Source organism: Carlito syrichta, unplaced genomic scaffold (assembly GCF_000164805.1).
Source record: "Carlito syrichta isolate Samal-C Ts95f unplaced genomic scaffold, Tarsius_syrichta-2.0.1 Scaffold309091, whole genome shotgun sequence".
In the NCBI taxonomy this organism is placed as follows: domain Eukaryota; kingdom Metazoa; phylum Chordata; class Mammalia; order Primates; family Tarsiidae; genus Carlito; species Carlito syrichta.
In genome coordinates this window covers 427631-449617 of record NW_007253187.1, presented here as the reverse complement: position 1 = coordinate 449617, position 21987 = coordinate 427631, and the positions used below count along the sequence as shown (strand labels likewise).

The window sequence follows — 21987 nt, the reverse complement described above, 5'->3', positions numbered from 1 at the left end:
ACAATAAATCAAAAAATTAGCCGGGCGTGGTAGCACGCGCCTGTCATTCCAGCTACTTGGAAGGCTGAGGTGGAAGGATCGCCCAGCAGGTCGAGGCTGCGGTGGCCGGGAGTGGCCACTGCACTCCAGTCTGGGTGACAGAGTGAGACTCCAATTCAAAAAAAAAAAAAAAAAAACCTCAGGTTTGGAGTGACCTGGGAGGAGGTCCTACCGTGGTTGCCATGGGCCCAGCATACTGAGGTCTCCCCAGCCTCTCGGGCTTCAAGCATTAGCCACATTAAAGCCTTTTTTCAGTAGAGTCTGGGATGATTTTTCATGCTCTCCAGGGCTGGCCCACAAGGCGGCTTAGGCCCCAGGTTGAGGAGTATGGTGGGGGGGACCTGGCCTCTGTCCTGTAGGGCAGCCCCTCGGCACCTCTCTCACACAAGGGGAAAGATAATGGCCGGGCACCCCTGCCAAGACCCATCAGAGTGGGTGCAGCCACCCAGGAAAGTAGCACTGACATCACTGAGCCCAGCTAATTGGGAGCTGCCAGTCCCTGCGTGTCTTTGGGAAAACCGGCCTCCCCGTTCCCAGAGCACTCCCTGGGCATTTACATAAAACCCTCTGCCCCTGCCAGTTCCTCACCGACCCTTCTTCCAGCTGGAAAAACCAGTCCCACCAGACCAGAGGAGGCAGGCTGACCCAGGATGGGTGCCAAAGATTGACCCTCACCCAAAATGTCAGCCTGGAGCAAGAAGGATGCAGGTTAGGCTCGGGAACAGGCTCAAAACTGGCATGGCCATTAGAGTCCGGGACTACAACTTGGGATCATTCTGCCTCCCTATTCTGCCTCTACCACTCCTGTCTCCCCCCCCACTCCCCTTCTCCACCCTTATGGACATCAGAGTTTTCATTTATCTAGCAAAGTGAGGGTAGAGTAGGGAAGAATGACACTATATCCATCATCCCTTCTGGGATGCATAGCTCTTCCTGGACGGAAATGCATCTTTGTGTCTATCCTGTCTCTCACTACGGACACTGGCATGTGACCTTGAGTTCATCTACATGGAAGTTTCTTGAGTCCCCCCCACCCCCGTTCCCTCCTGCCCATCACCCTCACACCCGGTGAAAAGGAGGCTGAGCTGTAAAGAGAGAAAACCAAAAGGATTTCATTCTGATCCCCCTTGAGCTGGGCTTTTGCTCAGTCCTCCCAGAGCTGTGGGCTGGTGGGAAGTGCAGATAGGAGGGGGCTATTGTGCTGGGGAGAACACGGCTGTCCCCAGGGGACAGGGGATCCTGACAGGACATGCCAGACATCCAAGAGAGTGAGGAGTGTCAGGTAAGTGGCTCCGCCCCCACCCCGGCCCCCAGGCTGGCATTCCTCGCTCATGAAGCACAGTCATAAATCATGGCTCCCACCCCGATCCACACTAGGACCCCCACCCCCAGCCAAAGCCCCAGGCGACAGTCCCCTCCACTGGGAGTAGGCTGGCTCCAGGATGGTGGGGCTCCCCCAGTGGCTTACCCACAATGCAGTGGCTTCCTAAGGCGCAGCCCCATCTGCAAGGAGGACCCTCTGCCCTGCTGTCCAGCTCTGGCTGGAGAAAAGGAGGGTGTGTGTCTCAGGGTGCACATGCCCTTCCTGCTGTTCTCAGCTCCACATCCCCCTCAGTCCTGCTCAGAAAGGGCCAGCTGTGGACACAGCAGCCCCAAGGAGTGAGGACTGGACTAGCCCTGCCTTCTTGGGGAAGGAGGTAGACGCGAACCAGCCTGAGGGTCAAAGGGTTGGCCATGGTGGGTGCCCTCGCAGGGCTCAGGGTCAAGCCTCCCCCAGTGCTCAGAAGCCACCCTCCTCAGCAAGCAGAAGAGTGGACGGGGCAGCAGGTGACACCTGTCGGCCTAATCACCGTCATTAGCTGGGCAATAAAGCAGCACAGACTGGGCCAGCCTTCGACGGAAGGGCCTGTCCGCCGGGTGAGGTTCATGCAGGCAGCCTGGCACCTTGGCTCCTCCTACACACACACTCCAGGCTGCGACAGGTGAACGGGCACTGCTGGGACTGGGATCTGCACCTTCCCTGCCTGGGCACCCACAGCCCTTCATGGACGGTTTCCAGGAAGGTAGCAAGGGACTCTGGGTGTCTCCTACGAGCCGAACTTATGCAGTGCTGGAATTCAAGAACTTCCCGGTAGAGAGCTCCCCGTTGCTAGAGAAGCTCAACGAGGCTGGAAACAATTTGAGGACAGGCTGCCTGATGGAGCTGTGTCCAGTTTCTACACACGGCTGGTACAGTGAGTGGTGTCTGAAGAAGTGAATGAATCAAAGGCATAGAAGAGCTTCTTGCTTCTTGAGGGAAGCTGGACATGCTGCCCTCAAAGCCTGTTTCCAGACTGCTGTGTGTGGAGTGCTGTGTGACCTTGAGAAACATCTCGGTCAATGTCTTCTTAAGCTCAGCAGGCAGACCCCAATTTCTGAGCCAACCCTGACTGTTCTCCCCTTTCCCTCTCCCCTAAGGCCCTGGAGTTTCCCTGTTTCCCTGCCCCTTCCAGCACCAGCCCCAGAGGCAGCAATGACAACCAGAGGTCCCAGGGACAAGAGGAGTTTGTGAGGGAGATTGAGGAGGCAGGAGTGCCACACTACTCTCTAGTTCACCTTGACCTGGGCCCCAGATCAAGGGCAGCTCTAGGGGTTAGGATCCTCAGCCCGAGTAGGTCCCTCAGGGGCTCAGGCCATGACTTCCCTGTCTCCCCAAAGTTCTCACAGGGGCTACTGCTTCCTGAAGGAGAGAGGGTGGTACAGCCAGGGAGTACAGGGTCAGGGGTCACGTAGGCCTGGAACAAGTGAAGCTCTGATGGGGTATCAGCCTGGAGAGGGTACCCCCTGCAGCCTCCACCCTAGCCTGGGTCCCATTTGTCATGGTCTGCAAAGCTATGAGGTTTTACCAGAGACAGGGAGGCTGAGGGCGTCAAAAGGGTGAGCCTCATGCTTCAGGAGGTGGGGTTTGGGGGAGGAGGAGGAAGAGAAGTGGATAGAACAGCCTGATTGGAAAGATTGTGTAGGGATTCGGTAGAGTCACTCTCAAGGCTGGGGAGACCCACAGGCACGTGCATACAATACCATGGATTCTTGGGTACACATAGAACCCACAGACACATCCTGTGTACAAAGTCACAGGCACTCACACACCTTCGATCACCCAGGGTCACTCCCTGGAACACACACAGGCATACACAGTCACAGACATTTGTACACACGTAGTGACTCGGATGCCTGCCTCTGCCCCCAGTGTCAGCCCGGAGGGTTCTTACAGTTACACAGAGGCTCACACACACTTAGACTACAGATTCTGGCATGAACTCACCTAGCAGCACATTCTAGCTCCACAACCATCACGCACACACATGAAGAGAACAGAAGTGTAAAATGCACACAAACGCACATGTGCCCTTAAACAGATGCTGACACTAGTGTAAACACACAGCAGAATCAGTCCTCTTCCACCTCCACAGGTGCCTCCCACAGCAGGAGGGGTTAAGACAAGAGAGGCCCTCCCCACCCAGCAGGTATCTAACAACGTTATTCCCCACCAGACCCATCCCCCCACCCCCACCAAACTCTCAGCTTGGAAACTCCCTGGATTTCCCAGGGGGTCAGTCAACCAGAACAGGTTCAGACCTCTCAGCCCAGTCACACACCCTCCACAACTCTGGCTGGGTGCTTCTCCGTCATCCACAGCCAAGGAGCTGCTTGCTCTCCCCCAGGAAGCCCACCCTGATTAACCCCAATTCTCTCCAACCCTTCTTTGACATGGGGTCCTTGGGCCTTAGAGTCTTATGGCAGCTGTGATTAGGTCCTGTTCCTTTGCAGACATTCTTTTTATTTATTTTTTATTTTTTGAGTTGGAGTCTCACTCTGTCTCCCAGGCTGGAGTGCAGTGGCACACTCACGGCCACCTCAGTGTTGGCCTGCTGGGAACTGACGATCCTTCCGCATCAGCCTTCCAAGTAGCCAGAACCACAGGCGTGCACTGCCACACCCAGATAATTTTTGATTTATTGTAGAGATCAAGTTGCCTGGGCTGATCTCGAACCCACAGGCTCAGGCAATTCACTCGCCTCGGCCTCCCAAAGTGCTGGGATTACAGGTTGAGCCACCAATCCCGGCCTGCAGACAATCTTAAGTATCTTGAATGCCAATGTAGTGAGACTTTAACCACCTGGGAAGCAGCAAACTCAGTCTTGAGAGCTGACTTTGGAAAGGCAAGTCCAGCCTACATGAGCAGAAGTAGTCAGATAGTTTAACCTGACGTGGGGTGCAGCAAGGGGTGCCCCTCCTCCATCACAATGGGGCTCCCAAGGATGGGTGGGCACATACTTTTCTTTCTCCTGGCATCCCCGGGGTCTTGCCCCAACCTGGACCATGGCAGACATTGGCCCCAGGGACTTCCATCCCCAGCCAGGACTGCTTTCCAGCTCAAAGTAACCCAGCCCTGGGCTGAGCTCAGCAGCACACAGTGAACCAGCTCTGACCTCCAGTCTCCAGAGGTACGAGCTTCCCCAGGTCCCAGCTGTTTCAGCACCCAGCAACAGCTCTTCCAGGCTAGAGCACAGCTTGGCTCCATCTGCGGGCCTGAAGCGAGGGTGCTGGAGTATGTGAGACCAAATCTCCCAATAGACGTTCCTTCCAAGGGAGCAGAGCCAACACTTCAGCAACCAGGGTTGAGGCTAGATAGACACCAGGACAGACTTTCTGGGCCTAGGAGAGAATTACAAAAGGCCTGGTGTGATGAGAAAAGAAGCGGATGGCCCTATCTGGAGACAGAGAGGGAAAAGAAAGATCTAACAAATCCCTTTCAGTCCAAAGTTTATGGAATCCCAGGGTTCCTGCCTCAAATCCCAGACTACATGCAGAGGAAGTTGTACTTCCCAAAGGAAAGAGGGAATCAGAGCCAGAGCCCACACCCATTCCTGGGGCAGAGGTGGATCCTGTCTTGGAAGAGAAAGAAGTTCATCTCACCTCTCAGGAGCAGAATCTCACTATAGGTCAACCATAGTCTCCCGAACACACCATCAGGGTCTCCCTGGGACCCTTGGCATTAATTTGCATTTCCTTGATTTTTTTTTTTTTTTTTTTTGAGTTGGAGTCTCAGTCTGTCACCCAGGCTGGGGTGCAGGGCACACTCATGGCTACCACAGCCTTGACCTGCTGGGCTCAGGCAATCCTTTCACCTCAGCTTTACAAGTAGTGGGAACCACAGGCATGTGACTAATTTTTGATTTACTGTAGAGATGAGGTCTTGCCAAGTTGCCCAGGCTGGTCTTGAACCTCTGGGCTCAGGCAATCCTCTCGCCTCAGCCTCCCAAAGGTGCGGGATTACAGGCATGAGCTATCACGCCCAGCTGCATTTCCTTGACTTTTAATGAAGTTGAAAATCTTTTCACTTGTCTTTTGGCTGTTTGTATTTTACCTGTGAATTGTTTATTCATGTTCTTTGCCCATTTTTCTGTGAAATCATATTTTTATTTATTTAGAGGAATTTTTTTTATATTGTGGATATTAATTCTTTGCCTATTATATATGTTGCAACACTTTCTTCCAGTCTCTCATTTGTTTTTTAACTTTGTTCATGTTACATTTTGCCCTAACATTTTTAAAAAATTTTATTAACGGTCAAACCTGTCAATATATTCCTCTGTGGCTTCCAGATTTGATGTTGTGCTTAAAAATGCCTTCTCTACTCCATAATTATAAAAATGTTCACTATATTTTTTCTATTTATTTATATAGTTTTACATTAGATCTTTATCTGGACTTTTAAATGTATAGTATGAAGTAAGATTTAATCTTATTTCATTCAGATAATAAGTTTATTATTTCTTTTTTCCTTTTTTTTTTTTTTTTTGAGTCGGAGTCTCACTCCGGGCTGGAGTGCAGTGGCACACTCACGGCCACCGCAGCCTCGACCTGCTGGGTTCAGGTGATCCTTCCACCTAAGCCTTCGAAGTAGCTGAAACTACAGGCATGTGCCACCACACCTGGCTAATTTTTTTATTTATTGTAGAGATGAGGTCTCACCAAGTTGCCCAGACTGGTCTCAAACCCATGGGCTCAGGCAATCCTCTCACCTCAGCCTTCCAAAGTGCTGGGATTATAGGCATGAGTCACCATATCTGTCCTAAAAGTTCGTTATTTCAACTCCACTTATTGAATATTTTACACATAAGGAATACTTTAAAATACTTTACTATTATATACCTAACTGTCACAAATATTCAGGTTTATTCTGGGTTCTATTACCTTTCGTTAATTTATTTTTTTTTTTCTGCACCAAAATCATAATGTTGTAATTGTAGAAGTCTTACTGAACATTCTGAAAACTGACAAGGCAAGTTATTCCTGTTAGTCTTCTTTTTTAAAAAGCTCTAAGCTGACTGGACACTGGCTCACACCTGTAATCCCAGAACTTTGAGAGTCCAAGGCAGGAGGATTGCTTGAGTCCAAGAGTTTGAGAGCAGCCTAAGCAACATAACGAGACCTGGTCTCTACAAAAAAATAAAACAATAAGCCAGGCGTGTAGGACACACCTGTAGCCCCAGTTACTCAAGAGGCTGAGGTAGAAGGATAGCCCAAGCCTCAGAGGTCAGTCAAAGCTGTGGTGAGCTGTGATTGTGCCACTGCACTCCAGCCTGGGCAACAGTGAGAACTGCTAACTGGAAAAAAAAAAGTTCTAAGCTATTCACACATATTCACATATATCTACTCTTCACCTAAACTGTAGAATCAACTTGTCAAGTTTGAGGAGGAAAAAAAAATTTTAGACTTTTGATTTTATAGATTATTTACAGGAGAATTTACATCTTTATAATATTATATTCAGCCTTTCAATTCAGGAACATGGTATATCTGTCTGTCAGTAAAGCTGTACACTGGCACACTCACAGCCACACCAAAGTTGACCTGTTGGGCTCCAGCGATTCTTCCACCTCAGCCTTCCAAGTAGCCAGAATTACAGGCGCATGCTACCACACCCGGCTAATTTTTTTTTTTGATTTGTTGTAGAGACAAGGTCTTGTCAAGTTGCCCCGGCTGGTCTTGAGCCCACGGGCTCAGGCAATCCTCTTGCCTTGGCTCCCAAAGTGCTGGGATTACAGGCTGAGCCACCGAACCCGGCTATTGTTTTCTTTATGTAGATTTTATATATCTCTTATTAAGTTTATTCCCAGATATTTTGTAATATTGTTGCTTTTGTGCCTTGGATCTTTGGTCTCCCTCCTTTTTTTTTTTTTTTTTTTTTTTGAGTTGGAATCTCACTCTTGTCACCCAGGCAGGAGGAGTGCAGTGACCCGCTCACGGCCACCACAGCCTCGACCTGCTGGGCTCCGGCGATCCTTCCGCCTCAACCTTCCGAGTAGCTGGAATTACAGGCATGCGCTACCACGCCCAGTTGATTTTTTGATTTACTGTAGAGATGAGGTCTCGCTGCCCACGCGGGTCTCGTACCCACGGGCTCAGGCAATCCACTCACCTCAGCCTCCCAAAGGCGCAGGGTTACAGGCTGAGTCACCGAGCCCCACTCTCCTTAGTTCTAATAGTCTTTCACTTGATTCTTAGATTTCCTAAGTGAAGTCACCACTTTTGTAATTCTTGAAGATTTGGCCTCCTTCTTTCTCATATGTACGCCCTTATTTCTTTTCTTTTTTCTTATCTTATTGTACTGATTGGGGCCTTCAGAATAATGCTGATTGACAGCAGTGTTGCAGATTTCAGTTTATAACCTGTATGGCTCTCTGAGTCCAGGGTATCCATATAGAGATACCTGGCAGTCTACAAATAACAATCCACCTTCTGTACATCAGATAGGTGCCATTAGCAAACATACCAGTTTCTTGATAGCTGCACTTTCACTGTGAAACCCCATTAGGTTTAAGGCAGCAAGCTTTGATTGCTAGTGTGAGTCCCAGAGAAAGGTGGATTGAGTCAGGATCCTGTTCTAATCCCAGAACATAATTCTTTTTTTTTTTTTTAGTTGAATCTCACTCTGTCGCCCAGCCTGGAGTACAGTGGCATGCTCATGGTCACCACAACCTCGACCTGCTGGGCTGAGGCCATTCTTCCACCTCAGCCTTCCAAGTAGTTGGAACTACAGGTGCGCTCTACCACACTCAGCTACTTTTTTGATTTATTGCAGAGATGAGGTCTCACCAAGTTTAAGTTACCCAGGCTGGTCTCAAACCCCTGAGTTCAGGCAATCCTCTTGCCTCGGCCTCCCAAAGTGCTGCCAAAGTGCTGGGATTACAGGCTTGAGCCACTGCGCCTGGCCTCAAGAACATAATTTTTTTTTTTTTTTTTTTTTTTTGAGTCAGAGTCCCACTCTGTCGCCCAGGCTGGAGTGCAGTGACACACTCACGACCACTGCAGCCTCAACCTGCTGGGCTCAGGTGATCCTTCTGCCTCAGCCTTCCAAGTAGCTGGAACTACAGAAGAACATAATTCTTTTTTTTTTTTTGAGTTGGAGTCTCACTCTGTCGCCCAGACTGGAGTGCAATGGCCGCTCCCGGCCACCGCAGCCTTGACCTGCTGGGCTCCGGCGATCCTTCCGCCTCAGCCTTCCGAGTAGCCGGAATTACAGGTGCGCGCTACCACGCCCAGCTGATTTTTTAATTTATTGTAGAGATGAGGTCTCGCTGCCCAGGCGGGTCTCAAACCCGCGGGCTCAGGCAATCCACTCACCTCAGCCTCCCAAAGGCGCGGGATTACAGGCTGAGCCACCGAGCCCGGCTTAGAACATAATTCTTATACACGTGGGCATATTGGCACATTCTCATTTTCCACCCAGCACTGCTGGATTTGGTGAAGAGAAAGGAGGCACACACATTCACTGAGCACCTAATATATATGAGGGATTGCACTAGAAACTTAAAACACGTAAACGTATTCAATCTTCACAACAACCCTATGGGTGAGTATTATTCCCTCGTTAACAGATGAGAAAACCGAGGCTCAGAGTGGTAAATATGGACAATCCCACAGCTAACCGTCACTCACAGATGGGTTCATCATTACCTGCCGTGGCACCCTCTCTTCTGAAGTGGATATTCAGCACAGAACATTTTCGGCCTAGACCAAGAACTCTCCAAATGTTTTAGTCCACTCCATACTTGTGCCAGGCGACCACCACCACTCCCCAGTCAAGGCTGACATTCCCTCTGCCCTTGGAATAAGATAGAGTTAGTGAGGAGGAGCTGCCCTGTTCACACTCTCAGATCAGAAGCCAAATCGCAGGCCTTGCTGGGCAGCAGTATTATCATCTGAGCTCCAGGAAAAGACACAAGTGCCCCTAGAGGCCAGGGCAAGGGTGGAGGGTTGGGGAGGAAAAGAACAGCCAGGGACAGGAGACAAGGTGGGGCAGTGCAAAGATGAAAAAAAGAAAGCGGGGTAGAGGGGCAGGGTTAGGAGCAGCAGCAGGGAGAGCTGTCAGAAGCAAGGACAGGCCCTGGACCCAAGTCCAGGTGGCACCAGTAGGGGCCAATTCCTACGGCTGATCAGGTACTCCACCCTCAATATGAACTCTGGAGAGCCAGGGATGAGGGTTTTTCTTTACCTTTTTTTTAGCTCCCACATATAAGTGAACCGGTTCCTGTTTCCAGTGCCCAGACCATAAAGAGTGTCCACAGATAGGATCATGACCCAGAACTAGGGAGCTCCTGTCTCCAGCCACACAGACACCCAGATATACACAGGGCAGGATGACTGACCCACAGCAGAGACATGTGCACAGACACAAGGGTGTAAACACACAGGTGACACACAGAGACACACCAATCCACAAGGGAGACACAAAGGCAGACACACACCAACCTAGGAACCAGACATACAGACTGAAGAGAGAGGCATGGAGAGATGCGCATGCCCACAGATACACAGAGGGAGTCATGGACACATGTGCACACATCCACACACACAAGGAGACACCCTCAAGGTATCAGAGAGACAGACAGACGGCTGGACCCCATGGACAAACAGTTCCCAGCAAGTCTCTGCTAATACTTGACTTGAGTGATCACAGGTCATTCCTCATCCATGCTGTGCCTCAGAGAACCCTGAGTCACCACACAGTGCTGTTCCCTAGAACCCCCTCGCCAGCTCCATGAACATACATGTGGTGGCCAGGCTCTCCTGACACACTTGTGCATGCCCCAACAGGCCTGTGCCCCACCCATGGGGGGCTGACATCCCCGTTCTGGGGTGCAGATGGGGGCCACGGGACAATCCCCTCCCCCACAAGCCACAGGCTGTGCCCGCTGGCAGGGACAGGGGGCTGGTGCTAGCTCAGGAGGAGGGAGGGACTGGGGGGGGCTGGGGCGCGGCCGGGGCGGGCACAGGAGCCGGTACCTGTCAAACAAGAGCCAAGGAGCAAACTAGCTTCTTAGTCACCTTTCTCTTCTCCCCGTTTTGGCAGCAGCCCCTCAGGGCAAGGGGAAGCTGATATCATAATTATTGGCTCACCCGGCAGCTGCCTCCCCTCACCTGATGTCAGCACAGACCCAGGACGGCTGAGCTGACGGACTGACAGACGGACGGAGCTCCTGGCTCCCCAGACCCGGGCCCCCACGCCGACCTGCTTCACTGAGCAGGTAAGAGGAGCCCCGGCCCAAGTCAGCCGTGGAGGCCAGCAGGGCTGGGCCAGGGCATGGGGAGGGGGCTTGCCTTTTTAACGGGCCTCGGGAGTGACTGGGAGCACCTGGGTGCCCCCACCTCCTCAGTGCAGCTCAAAGGAGATTCAGAATTCCGGTGAGTGCCTGGAAGCCAAGGGGGCTCTGTCCTCCATGCCCCTCCCTCCTGTTCCCATTCCAGGTTGTCCAACTCGAATTCTTCTTGCTGTAGCATAGGTCTCATTCTGGTGTGTGTGGCTGGGTTTTGTGTGTGTCTCTCTCTGTTGGAGGAGGTGTGCTTACCCACCCTGTGTCGGAAGAAAAACGAGGACTCAGAAGCGCCAGGACTGGAAAACTAGAGCTGAACGATTCCAACCTAGTGGCTTTTCCGGATGGAGGAGAGAGAGCCCAGCTCTGGGGGCTGAGGGGCGCACAGATCAAGGAGTTGCTGAACATCCCTAGGCAGCCTCGGCTGGGGTCTAGATGCCGGGGGGCCTGTGGGGAGGCCTGGGTTGCAGAAAGGCAATTGTGCACCTGATGGAGAAGCAAGCAGGTGGCAAACAGGTGCTGTGGCCAGAAGCTGATGCTGTGCTGGAGGCAGAGTACCCCTCCCCCACTCCAGGTCTGGGAAAGTTTCTCTACTCAAGACCCCCGAGGCAGAGTCCTAATGGGCAGGCTGGGGCTCCCTTGGACCTTTGGAGTGTAGAGTTGAGGATGTAGGGAGTGAAGACCCTTAGGCAAATGCCTGGAGCAGGAGGAAGCCCCCCACCAGCTCCAACAGCTCCTCTCTTCCCCCTCCCTGATCAGGTAAGGTTCTGGCATTCCCCGTGGAGTCCCCCAGGCCCTCCCTAAATGTCCCAAGAAACATGCTGAATTATGAAGAGACTCTAACAAGTGGGTGTGTTTGCCTCTTCTCTCTGCACCTACAGGCATGGGGGTGATGTGTGATTGTGCTTTGTGGCAAGGCACAGATGATCAGCAGGAAAGGACCCAACTGGGGAGGCTTCTCTTTCCAAGTCATCTTATCCATCCCCCTGCCTCTGTGCCGGCATTGCCCATGCCAGGCAGGGCCGCCCCTCCTAGTTTCCCTAATCCCTGAAGGAGGACATTCAGCCAGTTCCCTCACAGTCATGAAGTTCTTCCTGAAATCTCTCTGAAACCTCCTGCTGCAGAGTTCAGCTCCATTTGCCCAGTTGCCTTCTCTTTCCTTCACTACGAACCCCAGCTCCCCTGGGCTGATGGGGGGGGTTGCACTCCAGTCCCATCCCCATCGGCTTGGCTCGCATCCTTTGGCCATCTTGCTCATTCCCTGGCCCACGGCACACAGGCAGTAGAAGGACATCCTCAGCAGATGGGGGAAGAGGCGGCACCTCCTGTTCTGGCCCCTCTCTCTTGTGGTTCTCTGAGGGGCCCTGGGTGAGCCAGGCAGGCACAGAGCAGGGCTGGGCCTGGGGAGGGGCCCAGGGGACAGGGGCTGCCCCAGGTTGAGGATTCTCAGGGGCAAAGGAACCGCGGGGAGGAGCACATGTCCTCCCAGCTCCCCGCCCAGCCCCGCCCGTGCGGCCTCTGCCGAGCTCAGCTCTCGGCTGGGCTCCGGGGCCTGCTGAGGCACGCCGCCCCCCCAGGCCCGGCGCCTCACTCACCTCCCAGAGCCAGGAACCTGTTCTCCCGGGATGCCAGGGAGTTCTCAAAGGTCTTTATTTCCCAGGGGCTCAGGGAGCCCCAGAATCCTCTGGACCAGTGGGTCTTGGGAAAGCAAGAGAAAGGTTAGAGGGGCCTGGGATGCCTCCCTGATCTCCATCTTTGTCTCATCCACACACTCACTCCATATTGCCTCCAACCAATAGCCTTCTCCATTCATTGTGAGAAGGGAGAAGCCTTGGGAATGTTCAAGACAAGGGGAAAAGCCCACTCGTGCCCTGTGACTTCTGTCATGTGCCATCACCCTTTGCCTCGGGAAAAACTTTCCTTTAGCCCCCCCCCGCCAGAGTCCCATCTGTCCTCTAAGAGAGCAACATAGCATCACTTCCCTTGGGCTCTTCATCCTTCCTAGCCAGGAAGTCCTTCCTGATGTCTAAACTCCTTCCTTCCGGCTTGAGTTGATTTTTTTTTAGTTGAGGTTTCACTCTGTCATCCAGACTGGAGTGCAGTGGCACTACCATGGCTCACTGCAGCCTCAAACTCCTGGACTCAAGTAATCTTCCTTCCTCAGTTTCCTGAGTAACTGGGACTACAGGTGTGCACCACCACACCTGGCTAATTTTTTTATTTTTTGTAGAGACAAGGTCTTGCTATTGCTGCCCAGGCTGGTCTGAAACTCCTGAGCTCAAGCAATCCTCCTTGTCTTGGCCTCACAAAGTGCCGGAATTATAAGTGTGAGCCATCACATCCAGCCGATGCCTGGTCTTCATGGACCAGCAGAACCCCCATTGCCTGCATAGGGCCTAGGCACATAGCCAGAGACTGTCAAGTCACCTTGAAATGTTCCCAGAGCTTGTGTGCAGGAAGGGACAGAAAGGCTCTGCACCTGCTGCCCTCTGAGGCTCACTCTCTCATCCAGGCTGGAGTACAGTGGCACGATCACTGCTACTACAGCCTTGACCTGCTGGACTCAGGCAATCCTTCTGCCTCAACCTTCCAAGTAGTTGGAACTACAGGAGCGTGCCCCTGGGCCCAGCTAATTTTTTAATATATTGTAAAATGAGATTTCACCAAGTTGCCCAGGCTGGTCTCGAGCCCTGGGCTCAGGCAATCGTCTTACTTCCACCTCCCAAAGTGCTGAGGATACAAGTGTGAGCCACCGTGCCCAGCCTGCCCTCTGTTATTCTCTCCAGCTCCACAGTCTGAGGTTGGAGGCCACTTCTGCCCACCCCAACCCTTCCCATAGGTGTGCCCTTTCCTCTGTTCTGCTGTCCCTGATGAGGCCTGCAGGGGGAAGTTCAGCAACACCAAGATTGGTTTCGGCAGCAGGGAGGCTAATAGACTTCGGAGAGAATTTTCAACATTTTGAGTTAAGTTTGCCTGGACTATGGAAGGTGGTTTCCTGAGTGGAGAGGCAGTCACTGATCTGGGATAGGTGGGGTTGGGCTGGCAACATGCCCAGGAACTGGGAAAGAGCTAGATGACCTCTGGGATCCTGCATCACAGAAGCATCAGTCACATGATCCCTAGATTGGTTGGGTCTTCCCAGTTTACCCGTCCCTATCCCTTAGCCTCCATCTTCCTTCATCTCTGTGTTCAACTCCAGCCTCATCCCTAAGCCTCCACCCCTCCCTGTCTCTTTTCCCATCCCAACCCTTTCCCCATTCCTGTCTTCAGCCTCAGCTCTGCCTTCTTCATATCCACCTTCTCATCCCCGTCTCTAACCTTCTCGTCTCTATCCTTACCTCCATCTCCTCGCAACCCCATCCTCCCCTTTCCTCTCTGCCTTCCCTCTTCACTCTCACTTCCATCTTCATTCCTAACCCTGCCGCCTCCTCCACGCCATCCCCACATCCCCAAGAAGGTTCTACCCCTACCTCACAGATCCCCACGGAGTCTAACGCCCCTCACCAGCATTCCCACAAGGTCCTGGTGTGACTTCCAGGTTCTCTGAGTGCCGAGGGAAAGCCCAGAGTCATGCCACAGAAACAAAGCGGACAGGATGGGATCCTCCCTAAAGAAGCCCTCAGCTTCCTGATCCTATCTGGCCCTTAAAGGCTGGATGCTGGCCAAACAGTAAAAATGAGTTCAGATGCAACAAGACAATGGCGGGTTGATGTCCAGACAAACCTCTCCACTGCAGGTGGGATGGAAGCATGCTCAGAGGGACACAGGGAGGCAGGACAAATGTTCCTGGGGACCAGGAGTATAAATGATCCAGGGGAGTGATGGAAACTGAGCAGGGGTTTCAGGGATTGTTTAGGAACAAGCATCCCGGGTCTCTATCCTGCCTGTGTCTGTTGCTTAGTCAGCTCAGATTAATGGGGCCGGGGAGAGAATTAGCTGAATCGTGATCTCTTGGGGAACCTGACCCGAGAGCCAGCTGTGAGTCACAGAGGAAAGGGAACCTGTGCTCACACAGCTAGTCTGGAAGCTCCAGGAGGTGGGGAAGCTTTAAGACCCTCCCCCACAGGATGCAACAGAAAGCCCACTGTGGGGAGGATCAGGCCCTCACCCTCTACCATATGTTCAACCTCAAGCCCTGCCCTCATACGCCCTCCAAGGGCCTTCCGGGCTGCCCTAGCCTGAATCTACTGCTTCTGACAAACTATAACCAGCCTGGGCACCAACAGACACACACACACACACACACACACACACACACACACAGAATGGGGTGTATCCCGGGAACCGGATTGCCCGGAGATAGTTAGAGGTCCCACCTACACTTGTAAATTCCATAGCCATGTCCCAGACTTCACCAGCCCATCAGTCTTGGAAGGCAAAGGATGTGCAAAAGGACACACACACACACACACACACACACACACACACACACACACCCCACCATGATCAGAAAACTCACTTCTCAGACTCTGCACTTAGCAGTCCCTCCTCTACACAAAGCCAGAGTGATCACAGTAGTGTTCACTGTTAGTGGTGGGTGATGTCCCTGGCTCCCTCTGGAAGGGGTTCCAGAAGCCCAGGTTGGGCCTCACAGAGCATGTGGCTTTAGATAAGTGGCTCTGCCTCTTTGGGTTGTCCTGTGAGCGTGTCCAATCTGCCTGAGGTGGGAAGGGTTGTGGAGAGAAAATTCTTTGGGATGACCATGTCAATCCCAGAAGGATTGAGGGTGGGAGCGGTCAAGGGAAAGATGGGAGCTGGAGCCAAGGAGCTGGGTGGGTTCAGGGAAGCGCCCCAGAGACTGCCCCTTCTCCAAGGACATGATTAGGTTCCCAGAACCGGCCTCATGCCTGGAAAAGGGAGCAAGAAACAGACACATGCATAGCAGAGTACAATCCCTTCCACTAGTGGGGTCTCTGTTTCCCCATTTGTCAATAAAGAGGGGCTTAAATGAGAGGGCCTCCCAATGAACTTCTCATTCCAAGTTGGGCTTCTCATTCCAAGGTTTGGCAAGTTCAAGGAGATAGCCACTTGCCTGCCCCCTGTGTTGGATAGCATGGAGTGGGAAGGGACACCAGTATGTATTTGTCTTGTACTAAATCTGTATTATTAGTAGTGGTAGCAAAAATAATATCCTTAATAACAGATGGGTATAATGAGCAGTTTCGATAATGATATGTACTGAGCATCAGAGGCCCCTAGCCCAAGGGATGGTGGGGTCCCAGGTCATCTCATTGCCCCAACTGAGGTGGGCAGGCAAAAAGTGGGCCCATCTGTTAGATGAGCGCCCTCTTGACCACCTCTATCCAGAGCACCCCTGGGAAGAGCACATGGTTTAAGGTGAAAAGGTGTCACTTCACCCCATCCAGTTCCTGAAACCCTCCAGGCCTGGGACCCCAGGAGGGAGGCAGGGACACCAGACAAGATGGTGCTGGTTTCACCCTCCTCCGAGCACTTTGACTTGGTCCCCTGGGGAAGGATGAGGACCCCATTCTGTAAGGGAGGAAATAGGGTTCATCCCCACTAGCCCATACTTAGAGCAGAGCTGGAAGAGGACTTTCCTGGGGTCCTGGGCCAGGAAGATACCCTATGAAGGAAAAGGGAGGCTTTGTAGGGAAGCTGACATCTGGGCTTGGTGAAGGCTTCTGGAGTTATTAATGCCAGATTAGGAGGTGAGACAAGGCTCAGTCGTCCCTATTGGTCTCATAGATCAAATCCTCAGCTGCCAATCACTGCCACAGTCAATCAACTCTGCAGTCAGTTATCTACATAACCCACAGGAGGCTGGGGATGGGACCACTAGACTTTGCCCTGAGTGACTTCATTATGAGAGACGGACTTCTGGGACACAAGGACCCAGAGCTAACGGGGGCTCAGAGGCCAGCATTCCTCAGCCCATCCCTCCACCCCCTTCAGCCGGAGTGGCTAGAGGAAGCGTGTAGGAAGGATGGAGGCGATGGTTCATAATCTGGAAAAAAGCTTTCTGGTCCTTCAGTCATTCCCTACTTCATCATTCACTCTGGCTCATTTCACAGCTGGGCAGGCAAAGGATCTGAGGGAACTTTCTTCTCTGGAAAACAGTGTATACAGCCTCAGATCCCTTCTTTCTGCACACTGCCCCTTGGGAATATTAAGCAGGCAAGAAGTACCCCCTTCCCAGGAGCTCAGCTCTCTAGTCAGGCCCCCAGGAGTTCTAGGTCACCTTGTCCACCTCCAAGTCCTTTGCCAGGCCAGCTCTCACCATCGACTCAGTCATGGCTTCAAAAATCCCTGGGGAAAGCCAGGTGCAGTGGTGCACACCTATAGTCCCAGCTGCTTGAGAGGCTGAGGTGGGAGGATCACCTGAGTCGAAGAGTTAGAGACCAACCTGGACAACATAGCAAGACTCTGTCTCTACAACCTGGGGAAGGTGAAGTGGGGACACCTTCTCTGTAAACTGCCCATCCAAGGGTTTCATGTGCTTGGAATTGAGAATTCCCCCCTCCCCCTAACCTTGGAGGGCAAGCTGACCTTGCTTGCTGACCTTGTTTCGGGAACGAGATGTGGAGGGTTCAAAGCCTCGTAGCCTAGACTCCAGAGTAAGCAGGGAGGCAGAAGGAAGGAAAAGGCAGACCATGAGTAACACCAAAGAGTAAGAGCAAAATATTCCTGGGGGCTGAGGATGTTTAGGTGGGAGGTCTCTGAAAAAGAACTTCTGAGGAGTAGGGAGAACCCTGCATAGCTAACCTCTCGGACCAGTAGAGGGAGAAAGGGTCCTAGTAGGGATGTCTCAGAATGGGACGGATAGGAGCCTCGAGGGGTAACATTTCTAGTTTCCTTGAAACCAGACATCCCTTACTTCCCATCTACAAAATAAGCATCCACAGGTAGGTCAGGGTCCATCTGTTCCACTGAACATTCATCAATCCATCTGTTCATCTGTCTAACTTTCCATCGATTGACCGTCTAACCAGTCTGTCCATCCATTGATCTGTCTGTTCATCCATCTGTACATCTACCCATCCATCCATCCATCTATCCATCCACTCATCCATCTATCCAGAGACATCAAGCCTCAATGGGCCTCCCCAGGGCTGCTGGGAAGGGCCTGTGGTCCTGTGGCATTTATGGGGCATGTGACCTGCCTGCCTGGCCTGGGGAGGCTGGGGAGGCTGCCCCGCCTCAGCCCTCGGGCAGGGGGCCGGTCCAGGCATGTGGGAGTATTTATACCTCGATGGAGGCTCTGAGGAGCTGTTGGCTGAATGACTCCCTCCCCGAAGCGGTGATGGTGGCCATGGCTCAGAACCCACTGTGAGTGCTTGGATTTGTCTCCTTTGGGGCCAGGACTGGGTGGCAGAGGCCAGAGAGGGACTGGAGAGATGGGAAGGAGGATGGGAGAACAGGAAGCTGTTGGAGTCAGGCATCTGTGGCAAAGCTGGGACCCTCCCTGGAGGAAGGATGAGTCTATTGCCTTAAACAGCCTCTGGGGTGTCCCTTGGTGAATGGCAGGAAGGACAGGACAAGAAGACTGATATTACAAGAAGAATTCAGGTTAGATATCTGGAAGAACTTCCAGGTCAGCTCAGGGCAGGGAAGGTAGCTCAAGTGCTTTTTCAAGACTGGCCGACTGGATACTGCTCTGGGACCAGCCTACTTCCAGAGACAGGAATGACTGAAGTGACTTTAGGAGAGACTTGATTTGGGGGATGGGAATGACTCAGCTGCAGGTGTCGGTGGCTCACATTGAAGGAAAGCGTCATCTGGGGGGTATCTCTGCTTTTTATCCTTTGTTCTCCCCACTCCACCTCCTGCCCATTCTGTCCCTACCTGCTTCTGCACTTGAGTCAGTTCTCAAGACAGCGGCCGCTGACCCATTTTCTGAAACTCGTGCAGAGGTAAGAGTCAGAGGGGCCAGAATTTTGCCCTGAGAACCCCCAACACAGATGGGAAGAAAGGAACTGGAAACCCCCTCCTTCTTAGAACCCCCAGACTCCAAATATCCCGGAGTGTCCAAGCCTCGGGCTCAGCCCCTAGGCCCTTCCCTGCCACCCGCCCCCCACTAGATAATTGCTGAGCTGCTCCAGGGAACCCCTCCCAGCAGCCTGTTGGGTGGAGCCCTGGGTGGGGCTGCCGGCGAGCACTGGGCACAGGCCCCACCCCTCATAAAACATGCTGCCGCGGCCAGCAACAGAAACCATTAAGGCGGAACTGAGCCGTCTCCACCTTGCTCATAAAGGGTGGGTAGGAGGGAGCCAGGTGGGAGGGGGCGTGGGGCATGAAGAGAGCCCAGAGAGGGTCCTTGGTGACTCAGCTGCCCCCGGGGGATGGAGGCACAGACCCACCAAAAGAAACCTCCCATTCTCCCCCTACCCACCTTCTAGGCATGAGGGGGGAGGCTGAGGTGTTCCTGAGGCGGGGCTGTGTAGCGTAGTGGTGAAGCATACTGACTTTGAAGCCTGGGTCAAAATCCTGGGGAGCATAATTTACTAGCTGAGTGGACTTGGGCAAGTCAGGTTTACCTCTCTGAGCCTCAGTTTCCTGATCTATAAAATGGGGATGATACAGCACCAACCTCCTGGGGTGTAATCACCCACCCAGTTGTTCCTGATTCCCTTGAGAATTTCCTCAGGGATGTCCCTTGTGGAGGCAGAGCAGGGGTGAGGGCCCAGCTGACAGCTCCATGGACCGTACACACCCCTACAGGTGTTCACACCTCCACAGGACCAGTTTCAGCATCTTCAGATGCAAATGCTCCCAACACCTCATTTTACTCATGAGGGAACTGAAGGACAGAAAGGGGAAGTGACTTACCCAAGGTTATACAACCAGCAAATAGGGTGTTCCCCAGCCCCCAGTTCCTTCTGCCTGAGTCCAGAGGAGCTAGAGAAAGGGTCTCTGAGAGGTGGGGAGATTTGGATGGGTAGAAGGGACACAGGACTGGCTGTTTGTGAGAAGAGCACAGGGCATAATGATTACTGCTGATCCTATTGTCAGATTTTCTGGGAAATATCTCACCCATCGCCCTCCCTACTGAGGTCAGAGGACCATTTCTTTCTGCTCTCTCCAGGGCAGACCAATTCCTCTTCTTCCATCCCCATTCCTCCCCTCTCACTCCCCAAGGATCATGGAGGGTGGAGGGTAGATAGAAAGCCAGATCCCGAAATGGTCTTCAGACGATGTTTTGCCAGGATTGTACCCCTGGACTGTTGAGTAGTCAGGGCTCTTGGGGTCTGAGAGTCAGAAGATGTCTGAGGTCTTAGCTGCATGGCGCTAGGCTGTTGTTTCTTCTCTCAAGGCCTCGATTTTCTCCCTTGAAAAACGGGGTTGATGACCTTGCCCCCTGCTAGTGGTGTGTTGGTAAATGTTCACCAATCAGCTTTCAAAAATAAATAAATAAGACTCTGGTTTGTAAGCATCCATGGGTTAAAACCTCCCAATTCCATGGGTTAAAACCTCCCACTATGGCCGATCTGGACCAGTTTCACTGGACGTGGAGTTGGGAAAAGATAGACACGATTGGCTCTCTCAAGCCCATATCCACTGGCTCCAGTGTACCACTGACCTCTACCTCCAGGGCAAAGGAAGGACGAAATGAGATCATAGATACAAAAGTACAAAGGAGACTGCAGAGTGCTCCGTAGATGTGGAGCTGTGACGATGATTGTCCTACATTGAAGGGACCCCAGGCACAGTCTACCATCGAGAGCCTTAGCCTCTAGCCCAGGAAGGGGGCAGGCTGTGGGTTGTGGGAGTCCATGTTAAGGAGTGACCTAGGGTACTGGGACATGAGAAGGGAAGACAGCTAACAGGGACAGTGGGGCTCCTGCATTGCCTCGCTGATATTGGCACATATCCCATCGTGCTCTCTGAAACTGAAACAGGCAGGATAAAGGTTAGACTTCTATGAAAGATTCCTTCTGAATGCAGATGCCAGCATCAGGACACTGGGACCATCGGGGAAAGACCCAAACCAACTGGGTCAGGCCCCCTCCTCCTTTCTGTTCAAAACCTGGGAATTTCTTTCTTTTTTTTTTTTGAGTTGGAGTCTCACTCCATCGCCCCAGCTGAAGTGCAGTGGCACACTCACTGCCACCGCAGCATCAACCTGCTGGGCTCCGGCGATCCTTCTGCCTCAGCCTTCCAAGTAGCTGGAACTACAGGCATGCGCTACCACGCCCGGCTAATTTTTAAAAAATTTATTTATTTATTTTAGAGACAAGGTCTCGCCAAGTTGCCCGGATTGGTCTCGAACCCACGGACGCAGGTAGTCCACTCGCCTCGGCCTTCCAAAGTGCTGGGATTACGGACTGAGGCACTGAGCCCAGCCAATCCCTGGGAATTTCTACAGGCACTGAATCTGTCACTGGGGAATGACTGAAATGACCTCTGAGGCCAGAGAGTTAAGAGGAGGGAAGTTTAGCCTCTGCCAATGAGGGAGCAGGAGGTCAGGGAGATGGAGGTGGAAGGCAGGAAAGGGCAAGAAAGGGGAGTTCCCTCTGCTTTCCCTCCCCCCACCCCAGAGCTCATGCCTGAAATTAACTCTGTCCCACTGCTAATTACTAATAATAGCTATCATTTATTGACTATGTACTATGTGTGAAGCTATTTACCAGGAATATCTATTAATCCTCCAGAGAGGTATTTATTATTAGCCCTATTTTACAGATGAGGAAATGAGGCCCACAGAAGGAAGTCAGGCAGCTTGCCCAACTGAAGTCCCACAGTTACTGGGACTCAAACGCCATCTTGACTCTAGATCACCCAGCTATCAGAGCTCTGCCAGCAACTCCAGAGAGATGGGGCCAGGGACAGGGCAGCCGCATCCTTCCCCCAACAGTGAGCCCTTCCCTGTGCTGGACAGGAGTCCCTCCTAGACACCAGTCAGAGGCCCTTTGTCTAGCCCCTGAGGCAGGAGGGCCCTTTTGAATGCAGTTGATTGAGGACCCCCTCTCTCTCGTGTGGTTTTAGAAAAATCACTTATCTCTTCTCTGGACTTCATATAGAATAGAGCTTCAGCTGCAACTGAGAGGGTATCATGGTCACCAAATCAGGAGTCATCACTCACAAAACCTGTCCAGAGCAAACTCTGGACTGAGGACCACTCAGGGACAAAGCCTCTGAACTCTGTATAACTCCCCTGGTTTTGCCGCGCTCGGTGGCTCAGCCTATAATCCCAGCGCTTTGGGAGGCTGAGGTGTGTGAATTGCCTGAGCCCGCGGGTTCAAGACCCGCCCGGGCAACTTGGTGAGCCCTCATCTCTACAATAAACCAAAAAATTAGCCGGGCGTGGTAGCGCGCGCCTGTAGTTCCAGTTACTTGGAAGGCTGAG

The 21987-nt window shown here is 52.4% G+C and overlaps 1 protein-coding gene across 1 annotated transcript in view; it reads left to right on the top strand.

Annotated features, from left to right (window-relative positions):
• Window positions 1–10402: 10402 nt before the first annotated feature.
• Window positions 10403–21987, top strand: part of FOXN1 (forkhead box N1) — a 32578-nt gene continuing 20993 nt past the window's right edge. Inside the window, exon 1 of the mRNA XM_008066709.2 lies at window positions 10403–10616. The gene's annotated coding sequence lies outside the window, so the exon portion shown is untranslated. The remainder of the gene's footprint in view (window positions 10617–21987) is intronic.